At 39.5% G+C, this 11,986-nt stretch overlaps 1 non-coding gene across 1 annotated transcript; it reads left to right on the plus strand.

The window, feature by feature from the left end:
• The first annotated feature begins 3,836 nt into the window (after positions 1 to 3,836).
• LOC127746113 (small nucleolar RNA R71) lies at positions 3,837 to 3,944 on the plus strand. Its single transcript, XR_008007733.1, has one exon. It is a non-coding gene; the product is annotated as a small nucleolar RNA R71 (small nucleolar RNA).
• The last annotated feature ends 8,042 nt before the right edge of the window (positions 3,945 to 11,986 follow it).

Below are 11,986 nucleotides of genomic sequence, written 5' to 3' on the forward strand. Positions count from 1 at the left end.
AATACCCTTCTTAATGATGTTCTGTTGGTTGGGTTTCTTCTTGGATAGGTTCTTCCTCTTGTGCTTCTTCTGATGTCCTCTTTCTTAGATGGGGTCTTTTTTGCTGTTGAGCTGGAGTCACATGGGTTATGCGTTGGAGTGTAAGTGATCTCCCAAGACCTACCCAAGTTGGATTGCTATCTTCAAAGACTACCTTGGCTTTCATGCATAATCTAAGGATGGTGCTGGGGTACCAAAGTCTAGCACCCGAATCTTTCTTCTCGGCTGATTCTTGGATTCCTTCAGCTATAATTTCATGCACATTGATGCTTCCACCCTTTATTAAACAATGTACCATGGTAGCTCAAGCAATATTGACCTCAGAATTGTTTGCGGCTGGAAGGATAGATCATCACAAGCTCAAACCATCCCTTGGCTTCTGGGATGAGGTCTCCTTTCCTGATGAACCGGGGCCTCATATCCGAATACCTTTCCCAGTCAGATCCCACAATGCATATGTCACCTACAATTTCTTCCAATTCATCATTGTCGAGGCCATTGTTCATTCTTTCTTGGTACCCGAGCTCAACAAATTATGGTGATTTCAAATGAAGAGTTCTACTTATAGCATTTGGATTGAAATCTACCTCTGTTCCTCTTACATAGCTTTTGAAGGTGGGGGTTATATTCTTGTCTTCTCTAACCACATTTGCATAAAATTCCCTGACGAGAGTTGCATTTACCCTTGCTTCCGGGTTAGTGAGCTTTTGCCAACCCCTTTTCTCAATCTTCTCCCAAATTTGTGGACATTCATCTTCATTGAACTGGAATGTTAATTCGGGCAGTATCTTCTTGTCCTTTATTCTTTCAAACTCGAGCTCATGGAAGGCTGTTTTGAATCTCCCGGCGTCGAAGGAAGGTTACTGCATTGGTTCCTTTCCTCTTCGCCTCTTGAAACTTGATGATGTCATGAGTGAGAATTGAATTGCAAAGATAGTAAAGATTAGGGGTTTGAAGATAGAGTTCGGTTGGGTTGAGGCAGAATGTGTCTTGGAGAAATGTGTTTTGAGAGAAGGAAGAGAAGTGGGTTGGATGAATATTTGAGAGGGGCTAGATTGGTGAGGGTTCTTAATATAGGCTGGTGGTGATAGTTGAATGGTGTTGATCAATGGCACGGCCTTGATAGTGAACGATTGGGGTTTGGTGCAAGGTGAGCACAAGGATCATCATATTTATGAACTGATTTCTTCGGTTTTCAAGATGACCCTTTCTCATCCTTTCATGACAACATTTTCCAAGGGGATCTCCTTGAAGACAAGTGTATAACCCCCTTGACTAAAATGGCCGAACCTCCTTCCATTAGTTGTTCCATCAATCTACTTCAATCCCCTTCTTTTTCATTTCCTATATATGACAAAAAGGAATACAGAAAGTTAATTGAAATTTTGGTGGGAAGATTTAAAATATGAATTAGCTATCGGGAAAAAAAATAAAATTTTTTTTTGTATGATCTTCATGAAGACAAGACAACTGACTCCCTTAATGCTCATATATGCACATTAGCGACACCAAACTTAGTTTGTGATCATGTGGTGTTCAAGGATTTACATCAAGATTCTCAGCCCAAATTGACATAATTTGTGTTCATGCCATCTTGATGTACCTTGAACACCAAACTTGTTGTTCACTATATGTTGCATATACGAATTTTCTGAAATGTTTGTCAAGTTGTTTTGAAATTCATGCTCTTACTTTATTACTAACACTAAAGAACTTAGAAGAAGAGATAAGAATCATGGGTTGCCTCCCATAAAGCGCTTCTTTAACGTCATTAGCTTGACGGTTGACCCTTGTCAAGGTGGTTGGTGGTGCTTGAAATCCGCCCCTCTTGCAGTGTGTTTGCCTCCAGTGGATTTGTTGAGAAGTTCATCTCCTGGGGAGAAATCTTCTGTAGGTATCTTCTTGTTTTTTCATCTTCTAGGTACTTTCTTCCTTGTTTCCATTGATGTTGTCTTGTTTTCTATAGACTCTTTCTCTAAGGATTCCTTGTTGCTAGCTTTGCATGATTCTGGTGGGCTTAACTCCCCTTGGGTTACCTTGAAATTAGGTTCTTCTTGAATATATGGCTTGCCAACCAATGGGATTGCTAGTTGTGTTGTTTGTACTTCATTGCTTGTTTCTTGCATCAGTGCTTCATTCTGCTCTTCTCTTGATTCCTTGTTCTCTTGACTTGCTTCTTGTAAGAGGTTGAAGACATTGAAATTGAGCTGCTCGTCATGTATTCTCAACACTAACTCTCCTTTCTCTATATCTATGAGTGCTCTGGCTGTGGCTAGGAATGGTCTTCCCAGAATGATGGGGTAAATAGGATTCTCATCCATTTCCAGAACAACAAAATCTGTGGGAAGATAGTAGCTCCCAACCTTCACCAGCACATTTTCAACCACTCCTATTGCTTGTTTTTGGGTTTTGTCAGCCAATCTAATAATTATATCAGTAGGAGTTAGTTCATTGATTCGGAGCTTCTTCATGAGGGAGAGAGGCATTAAATTGATGCTTGCTCCCAAGTCACAAAGCCCTTTGTCAATTATTGTTTCTCCTATGGCACAAGGAATGTGGAAACTCCCTGGATCCTCCTTCTTTGTGGGTGGCCCTGGTTGAATGAGAGCGCTGCAATCCCTGTTCATCTTTATGGTTTGTCCACCCTTCAATGGACTTTTTCTGGCTAGTAGCTCCTTTATATACTTGATGAAGAAAGGCATTTGCAGGAGGGCATTAATGAATGGTATATTTACATCAAGTGATGCAAACATATCAAGGAACCTTGAATACATTCTCCCTGCTACACCACCTTTTAGCCTGTGAGGAAAAGGTGCATATAGGTTCAATACCTCCTTCTTCTTCAGCTCTTCCTTGGATGTAGGTTGAGTTGTATAGCTTCCTTCCTCCTGGCTTTCCTTTTGATTATTTTGGAGGTGTTCTACTCCATTCATACTCCCCTCATCACTTGTGGTTATCATTTTGCATTCTTCCCATCTCACTTTCTATGTTTCACCTCTTGGATTCTTCTCTGTATCACTAGGGAATCCATCAGTGGGTTTGAGAATTTGTTGAGATAGATACCCTACTTGGGACTCCAATCTCTTGATGTTTTCTCCTTGGTTCTTGATATTGGCTCGCACTTCTTCCTTAAACACTTTGTTGTCTTAGACTTCTCTGCATAAGTTTTCAAGTAGAGCCTCAATCTTAGAGAGCCTATCATCTGTTAATGATGGTGGGTTGAGATTAGGTGGTTGAGAAGGTTGGTTAGATGGATGTTGGTAATATCTCTGTGAGGTACTTTGATGAGTTGCATTGTTGTTGGAATTGAGGTTGTGGCGTCTCTGGTCTTGCCCTTGGTCTTGTTGGTTTCCCCATCCAAAGTTGGGGTGATTTCTCCATCCAGAGTTGTAAGTTTTGGAGTATGGATCATGGACTTGTCTAGGTGAATTTCCAACATAATTAGCTTGCTCCCAGTCACATTATTCTCCTATGTTTACTCCTTCTTGAGCTGATGATGAAGTGATGGCTGCTGCAACTTGGTTTTCCTCCACCTTCTTAGTAAGATCTGCTAGCTTCTTGGTTATCATCTTGTTTTGAGATAACAATGCATCCATGTGGTTCAGCTCCATTACTCCTCTGGTGTTACTTCTTTCGGAGGCATAGAAGTAGTCATTTTCAGCAACTATTTTAATGACATCTATGGCTTCTTCAACAGTTTTCTTCTTGTTTAGAGAGCCTCCTGATGAATGATCCACAGCCTTCTTTGACTCATAGGAAAGCCCTTCATAGAAGATGTGAAGTTGAACCCACTCATTAAACATCTTTGGTGGGCATCTTCTTGTTAGGTCTTTGAATCTCTCCCATGCTTCATAAAGTGTCTCACCATCTTGTTGTCTAAAAGTTTGCACCTCAGTTCTTAGCCTATTGATCCTTTAAGGAGGATAAAATCTTGCCAAAAACTTGTTCACCACTTCTTCCCAATTAGTTAAGCTCTCCTTTGGGAAGGATTCAAGCCATTTGGATGCCTTGTCCCTGAGTGAAAAAGGGAACAAGAGCAACCTATAGACATCTGGATGGACTCCATTAGACTTCACAGCATCACAAATCCTCAGGAAAGTGGTTAAATGTTGATTAGGATCTTCTTGAGCACCTCCTCCAAATGAGCAATTATTCTGCACAAGAGTGATGAGCTGGGGTTTTAACTCAAAATTGTTGGCATGTATGGTGGGCTTCTGAATACTGCTTCCACAGTTTCCTGGATTAGGATTGATATAGGATCCTAAAACTCTCCTTTCTTGCCCAGCACGGTTTGCATGGCCATCTCTTGCATGATTATGAGCTTCTTCTTCATGATTGTTCTTCATATTTTCTTCCATGTTGGGTTCAAAATACTCTTCTTCTTCTTCCTCAGCACCAATAATCCTTTTCCCTCTTGCTTCCCTTCTTAGTCTCCAAAGGGTTCTTTCAGGTTCTGAATCAAAGGATATTGAAACTCCTTCTCTTCTCTATCATACAACCAACAGATTACACAACAGGATATAAAATGAAGAAACTATTCTTGTTAGAGTAATTGTTAGTGTGAGTGATGCAAATTATCAAACAGTTAGTGGGTTAGTGAACAGAATTGTAATCAAATAAAGAAAGAAAAAACAAAAAAATTTAAAGGGTGCAGGGGATGAGGAAGAAATTAAAAAAGAAAATTGACTGAATCAAATAAACAAAAAGAAAAAATGCTCAATCTAGTGATCTTCAAACTTAATCATTGTTGATTCAAAATCAATCCCCGGCAACGGCGCCATAAACTTTATGCATGAAAACTTGTCTCTCAACAAATTTCCCTTCGGCAAGTATACCGAATTGTCATCAAGTAAAACTCACAATAGAGTGAGGTCAAATTCCACAGGGATTGATTGGTCAAGCAATTTTAGTTAGAAGAATATGCTAGTTGAGCTAAACAGAATTTGGATTGAGATGCAGAAATTTAAATGACTGGAAAGTAAATAACAGAAATTAAAGTGCAGAATCTTAAATGGGGATTTGGGGAAATGAGCATGAAATTAAATGGCAGAAAGTAAAGAGAATGGGTAAGATCAGAAATGGGGAAATTATTGGGTTCAGGAGATATTACATTCTCCGGATCAAGTTCATTCTCATCTCTTCCTCAATCAATGCATTCATTGATCTCCTTGGCAATCTTAAGTGATTGAATCCCAATTCCTTGGCAATCCAATCTCTCTAAGCTTGAACAATTGCCCAATTCCTTGATTTAATTGCTCATGGGAAGAGATGAAGTGTGGTCACTAATTATACCACATGTATTTCCAAATCAAAGTCTTGGGAGGATTACATGACACTATATCTGCCCATACCCCAATTTGGTCCAACATGAGAAAGCATTTCTAGCATGATCTCCTCATCCCTTTTCCAAGGCTCAAAGGAGATCCAATTATGGAGAGTTTCTTTTCCAAGACAACTAACCAATTGAATTAAGATCGAAAGCTTTCTAGTAAGATCAAGAGAAAAGAAAGAAGAAGAAGAATGAAAACTATAATTGATCCATCAAATTACAACAGAACTCCTTAACCCAATGAAAGGGGTTTAGTTGTTCATAGCTCTAGAAATGGAAAATGGCAGAAAAGAAGAATCCATGCTAAAAGTGCAGAAAAGTAAATCTATATAGAGTAGTTCCCAAAAGTGCCAAGCTTCTCTATAGTTCAAAACTACTCCTATATATACTACTCCTCTTGATCTTCTAGTGAGTTTTTCAAGTCTTGGATGTGGGCTTTGGATCTTGAGTTGAACCAGTTCTCATCTTGAGTGGGCTCAACTTGCAGAGAAATATGAATTAGGCTTGGGTATTTAGTAAGATTTTAACGTTGAGTGCCATTGTGGGTTCGAGAACGTTAGTGGCATTCACTTTTTCCACTAACGTTCCACCCTCATACATCCACGCTAAATCCAACGTTAGTGGTCTTAACGTGACCACTAACGTTGCTTTCTCAAATTTTTGCCAACGTTATTGGGACTCACTTTTCCCAATAACATTGGCTTGTACCCCTTCACGAACATTAATGGAAATCACTTTCCCATTAATATTGCTTAGTACCCCTTTGTTCCTACGTTAGAGTCCACGTTAGTATAGCTAATGTGACTCTTAACGTAGGTGTGATCCACCTTCGAGAGCGTTAGTGACACTCACCTTTGTCACTAACGCTCCAAATGCCATATTCTCTACGTTGGAACTCACGTTAACTAAGTTAACGTGGCTCTTAACGTAGTAGTGATGCCATCTTCCAACGTTAGTGACAAAAGTGAGTGTCACTAACGTTGGCTCTTTGATCTCAACTCCACGTTAACTTTCACGTTAATAGTCTTAACGTGAAAGTTAACGTAGGCAATGCTAGTTGGTCCAACGTTAGTGACAAAAGTGAGTGTCACTAACGTTGGCTTTTGTTTTCCTCTTCCACGTTAGAGTTCACGTTAACTAAGTTAACGTGACTCTTAACGTGGATCATTGCCAAGTTCACCAACGTTAGTGGTGTTCACGTTTTCTCTTAACGTTGGAGTTTCTTTTTCTTCTACGTTAACTACCACGTTACGTTAACTTAGTTAACGTGGCAAGTAACGTGAGCTTTGGATGGCTTCGCAGGCATTATTGGTGATCACTTTTCTCATTAACGTTGCAAGCTTTACCATTCCACGTTAGTGTTCACGTTAACTATGTTAACGTGAATACTAACGTAGTTCTTCCTTGCTTCCTTTGCCCTGAAAACAAGCAATTAAAGTGCATCAAAGTTCTAGCCAAAGTCATAGGATTATGCATCATCAATTTATCATGCAATTCTAGCAAAATACTCATGAAATTATGCAAAGTTCACAAAAGTTGCTTGAATCAAGGTGTAAGTGTAATTTCATCCAAAACTTGTCTTATTCACTAAGAAAATGCATGAAACTACCCTAAAACAATAAAGAAAAGGTCAGTGAAACTGGCCTAGATGCCCTGGCATCACTTCACAGGCGTTATTGGTGATCACTTTTCTCCTTAACGTTGCAAGCTATTTACCATTCCACGTTAGTGGTCACGTTAACTAGATTAACGTGAGTACTAACGTGGTTCTTCCTTGCTTCTTTTGTCCTGAAATAAAGCAAATAAAGTGCATCAAAGCTCTAGCCAAAGTCATGAGATTATGCATCATCAATTTATCATTCAATTCTAGCAAAATCCTCATGAAATCATGTGAATTTCATAATAGTTGCTTGAATCAAGGTGTAAGTGTATTTTCATCTAAAACTTTCCTTATTCACTAAGAAAATGGATGAAACTACCTTAAAACAGTAAAGAAAATTTCAGTGAAACTGGCCTAGATGCCCTGGCATCACAACACCAAACTTAAAGCTTGCTTGTCCCTAAGCAAGTACTGAAACATAGGAAAAATGAATGAAAGAGCAAGAAGATAATATAGAAGTAGAATTCCTGGTTTATGGGGTTTCATGCATAGTAACTTAGGTTCTTTCATTTACTAGGTTTCAGGCCTTTATCAAATCCTTGGTCACTCTCTTGATTACATCCTTTGAGACTTCTTAATTGTTGATCATTTCTTCTTGTCCAAAGTTTATTACATACTTCTTTTGGCTAAGTGCTCTGTAAGAGGGCGACTCTTTATGATAAGCTTTCAGCCAACACTCCCGAACCAGTTGGCTCAAGGTGCTAGGTGTTAAGACACCCCTACGGACTTACTCCCCCAAGTCTCTTTTCCTCATACATACACACCACAGGCACATGGTTTGTTATTTTTCTTTCTTGAGACCTTGGTGTCCAGCACCTCTTTGGGTTACTAAGTGTTCTGTAGCAAGGGTCACTCTTGATAGTGGACTTTCAGCTGATAATCCTGGATTAGTTAATCCAAGTTACCAAGTGATGAGGCACCCCTAAGAGCTTATTCATCCAAGCATATCCCTTGCACATGAACACCACAGACACATGCCTCAATCTAAAAACCCTTGGTGCCTAGCATTGTTTCTTATTGTGTTTCTTTCCTTTTTACTTTTATTACTCTTTCTCTTTTCTTATTGGGATCTTATTATTTAGTTAGTCTCATAGGATGTGTTTCAAGCATAGGATTCAGGGTAGATAGTTGCCTTCTTTCCTTGTTTGGTGAACCAACTTAGCTTACTAATCATCCTACCACAAACATTGAGAACCTGCTTCACGAAATAACTTCACTCTTGTTCTTTTCATAGCATCTTCTTTTTGATTAACTTAAAGGACAAGCATACAAGTAAGAACGATGAACATTTAGAAAGGACATTAGACTAGCACACTTGGGTGTGAATAAAAAGGAACAAGCAGAGTATGAAGGTTCTATTCAATCATTTTTCAATTAGAGTTTTGCATTTCGAGATAGTTTGATACAACCTCATGATGTCTTCCTTGGTATTCTCATCCTAGCATTTGCATTCTTGTCTGTTTCCTCGGATGATGAGGTATGATCATTTCCTAAGATTGATTGAATTCCTGCAACACTATTGAGAGTTGCTTGTTTCCCCAAGCTCTTGAAAAAAGGGTCAGCATGCATGTATGCTTGTGAGCTTCTGAACTTAATTTGGTGTGTGAAAACCAAACTTAGTTCTTTGCTTACTTCAATAAATTGAATGCATGCAGAAACCTTGTGTGCTTTTTATTAAGAAATAACTATGAGTTAAAAAGATAAACTATGCATTAGAGGTTAAACTTCTGCCAAGTAAGTTCTCTGGTTGCTAGAGCAATATTTCACCACTGAAGGGTTGTAATGCACTCTTTAGCTGGAGTTTTTGGTGGAACACCAAACTTAGAGTCCTATATTCACTCTTGAATTGTTTCTGGTGTGTAACACCAAACATAGCTCCTCACACTACAGAGAATCCAACTTGAAATTTTTATTGAAAGACTCATGAAAAGAGAATTACCTCAGGTTGGGTTGCCTCCCAACCGAGCGCTTTTTTAGTGTTGCTAGCTCGACGGTTCTTTCCTTAGTTGAGGTTATACTTCTGTTTGGGGGTTTCCCCTATGCTGCCCAAATAGTGTTTAAGTCTTTTTCCATTCACAGTGAATCTCCTCTTTGAGCCTTCTTCCATGATTTCTATGTGTCCATAAGGTGAGACTTTTGTGACTAGAAAGGGCCCCGACCATCTTGATTTGAGTTTCCCAGGAAAGAGTTTTAGTCTGGAGTTGTAAAGAAGCACATATTGCCCTTCTTCGAAACTTCTTGGTGCCAGGTTAAGATCATGTCTCCTTTTTGCTTTTTCCTTATAAATCTTGGTATTTTCATAGGCTTGAAACCTAAACTCTTCCATTTCTTAAAGTTGCAAAACCCTCTTTTCACCAGCAGCGGTGCTGTCTAGGTTCAGTGTTTTAAGAGCCCAGGAGGCCTTATGCTCCAGCTCTAATGGCAATTGACAGGCCTTGCTGTATACCAGTTGATATGGGGACATCCCAATTGGTGTTTTGAAGGCTATCCTGTATGCCCAAAGAGCATCATCTAGCTTCTTTGCCCAGTCCTTTCTTGATATCCCCACAGTCTTTTCTAAGATCCTTTTCAACTCTCGGTTAGATATCTCTGTTTGCCCACTTGTTTGGGGATGATAAGGTGTGGCAACCTTATGCTTCACCCCATATCTTAGGAGTAGGATTTCCAATGGTCTATTGCAGAAATGGCTCCCTCCATCACTGATGAGGGCTCGTGGGACTCTAAATCTGGTGAAGATATTCCTTCGAAGAAAGTTTATGACTACCTTGTTGTCATTAGTTGGGGTTGCCACGGCTTCCACCCACTTAGATACATAATCTACTGCCACCAAGATATACTTGTTCGAATATGAGGGTGGAAATTGTCCCATGAAGTCGATCCCCCATACATCGAACAGTTCAAGATCTAGAATGTATTGCTGTGGCATCTCATTTCTCTTGGGCAGATTGCCATCCCTTTGGCACTCATTGCATCTTCTCATCAATTCATTAGCATCCTTGAAGATAGTGGGCCAGAAGAATGGTGCACGAAATTGTGGTCATCAACAATGGCGCCAATAAACTTGTTAGTGCTCTCAAACGTGAATCACACTTCGTCACAACTCCGCACAACTAACCAGCAAGTGCACTGGATCATCCAAGTAATACCTTACATGAGTAAGGGTCGATCCCACGGAGATTGTTGGTATGAAGCAAGCTATGGTCATCTTGTAAATCTTAGTCAGGCGGATAATAATCAATTATTGGGTTTTCGAATAATAATAAATAATAAACAGAAAACAAAGATAGAGTTACTCATGTAATTCAATGGTGGGAAATTCAGATAAGTGCATGGAGGTGTTGTGTTCCTTCTGAATCTCTGGTTTCCTACTGCTTTCATCCAATCCTTCTTACTCCTTTCCATGGCAAGCTATATGTAGGGCATCACCGTTGTCAATGGCTACATCCCATCCTCTCAGTGAACATGGTCCAAATGCTCTGTCACAGCACGGCTAATCATCTGTCGGTTCCCGATCATGTTGGAATAGAATCCCTTGATTCTTTTGCGTTTGTCATCACGACCAACAATCGCGAGTTTGAAGCTCATCATAGTCATTCAATCCCGGAATCCTACTCGGAATACCACAGACAAGGTTAGACTTTCCGGATTCCCATATGCCGCCATCAATTCTAGCTTATACCATGAAGATTATGATTAAGGAATCCAAGAGATATGCACCCGGTCTAAGGTAGAACAGAAGTAGTTGTCAGTCATGCGTTCATAGGTGAGAATGATGATGAGTGTCACGGATCATCACATTCATCATGTTGAAGTGCAACGAATATCTTAGAATAAGAACAAGCGGAATTGAATAGAAAATAGTAGTAATTGCATTGAAACTTGAGGTACAGCAGAGCTCCACACCCTTAATCAATGGTGTGTAGAAACTCCACCGTAGAAAATACATAAGTGATGAAGGTTCAGGCATGGCCGAATGGCCAGCCCCCAAACGTGATTAGAAGACTGAATAATACAATCCAAGACAAGACGTCTAATACACTGGTAAAAAGTTCTATTTATACTAAACTAGCTACTATGGTTTATAGAAGTAAGTAATTGATGCATAAATCCACATCCGGGGCCCACTCGGTGTGTGCTTGGGCTGAGCTTGATCTTTACACGAGCTGAGGCTTATCTTGGAGTTGAACGCCAAGTTGTAACGTGTTTTTGGCGTTCAACTCTGGTTCGTGACGTGTTTCTGGCGTTTGACTCTAGAATGCAGCATGGAACTGGAGTTGAGCGCCCGTTTATGTCGTATAATCACGAATAAAGTATGGACTATTATATATTGATGAAAAGCTCTGGATGTCTACTTTCTAACACCGTTGAGAGCGCGCCATTTGGAGTTTTGTAGCTCCAGAAAATCCATTTCGAGTGCAGGGAGGTCAGAATCCAACAGCATCAGCAGTCCTTTGTCAGCCTTCTTATCTGAGTTTTGCTCAGGTCCCTCAATTTCAGCCAGAAAATACCTGAAATCACAGAAAAATACAAAAACTCATAGTAAAGTCTAGAAATGTGAATTTAGCATAAAAACTAATGAAAACATCCCTAAAAGTAGCTAGATCCTACTAAAAACTACCTAAAAACAATGCCAAAAAGCATATAAATTATCCGCTCATCACAACACCAAACTTAAATTGTAGCTTGTCCCCAAGAAACTAAAAATAAATTAGGATAAAGAGAAGAGAATATACTATAAATTTCAAAATATCAATTATTAATTCTAATTAGATGAGCGGGACTTGTAGGTTTTTACTTCTGAACAGTTTTGGCATCTCACTTTCTCCTTTGAAGTTTAGAATGATTGGCATCTATAGAAACTTAGAATTTCAGATAGTGTTATTGATTCTCCTAGTTAAGTTTGTTGATTCTTGAACACAGCTACTTTTATGAGTCTTGGCCGTGGCCCTAAGCACTTT

The sequence above is a fragment of the Arachis duranensis genome, chromosome 3 (genome assembly GCF_000817695.3).
Source record: "Arachis duranensis cultivar V14167 chromosome 3, aradu.V14167.gnm2.J7QH, whole genome shotgun sequence".
Taxonomy (NCBI): domain Eukaryota; kingdom Viridiplantae; phylum Streptophyta; class Magnoliopsida; order Fabales; family Fabaceae; genus Arachis; species Arachis duranensis.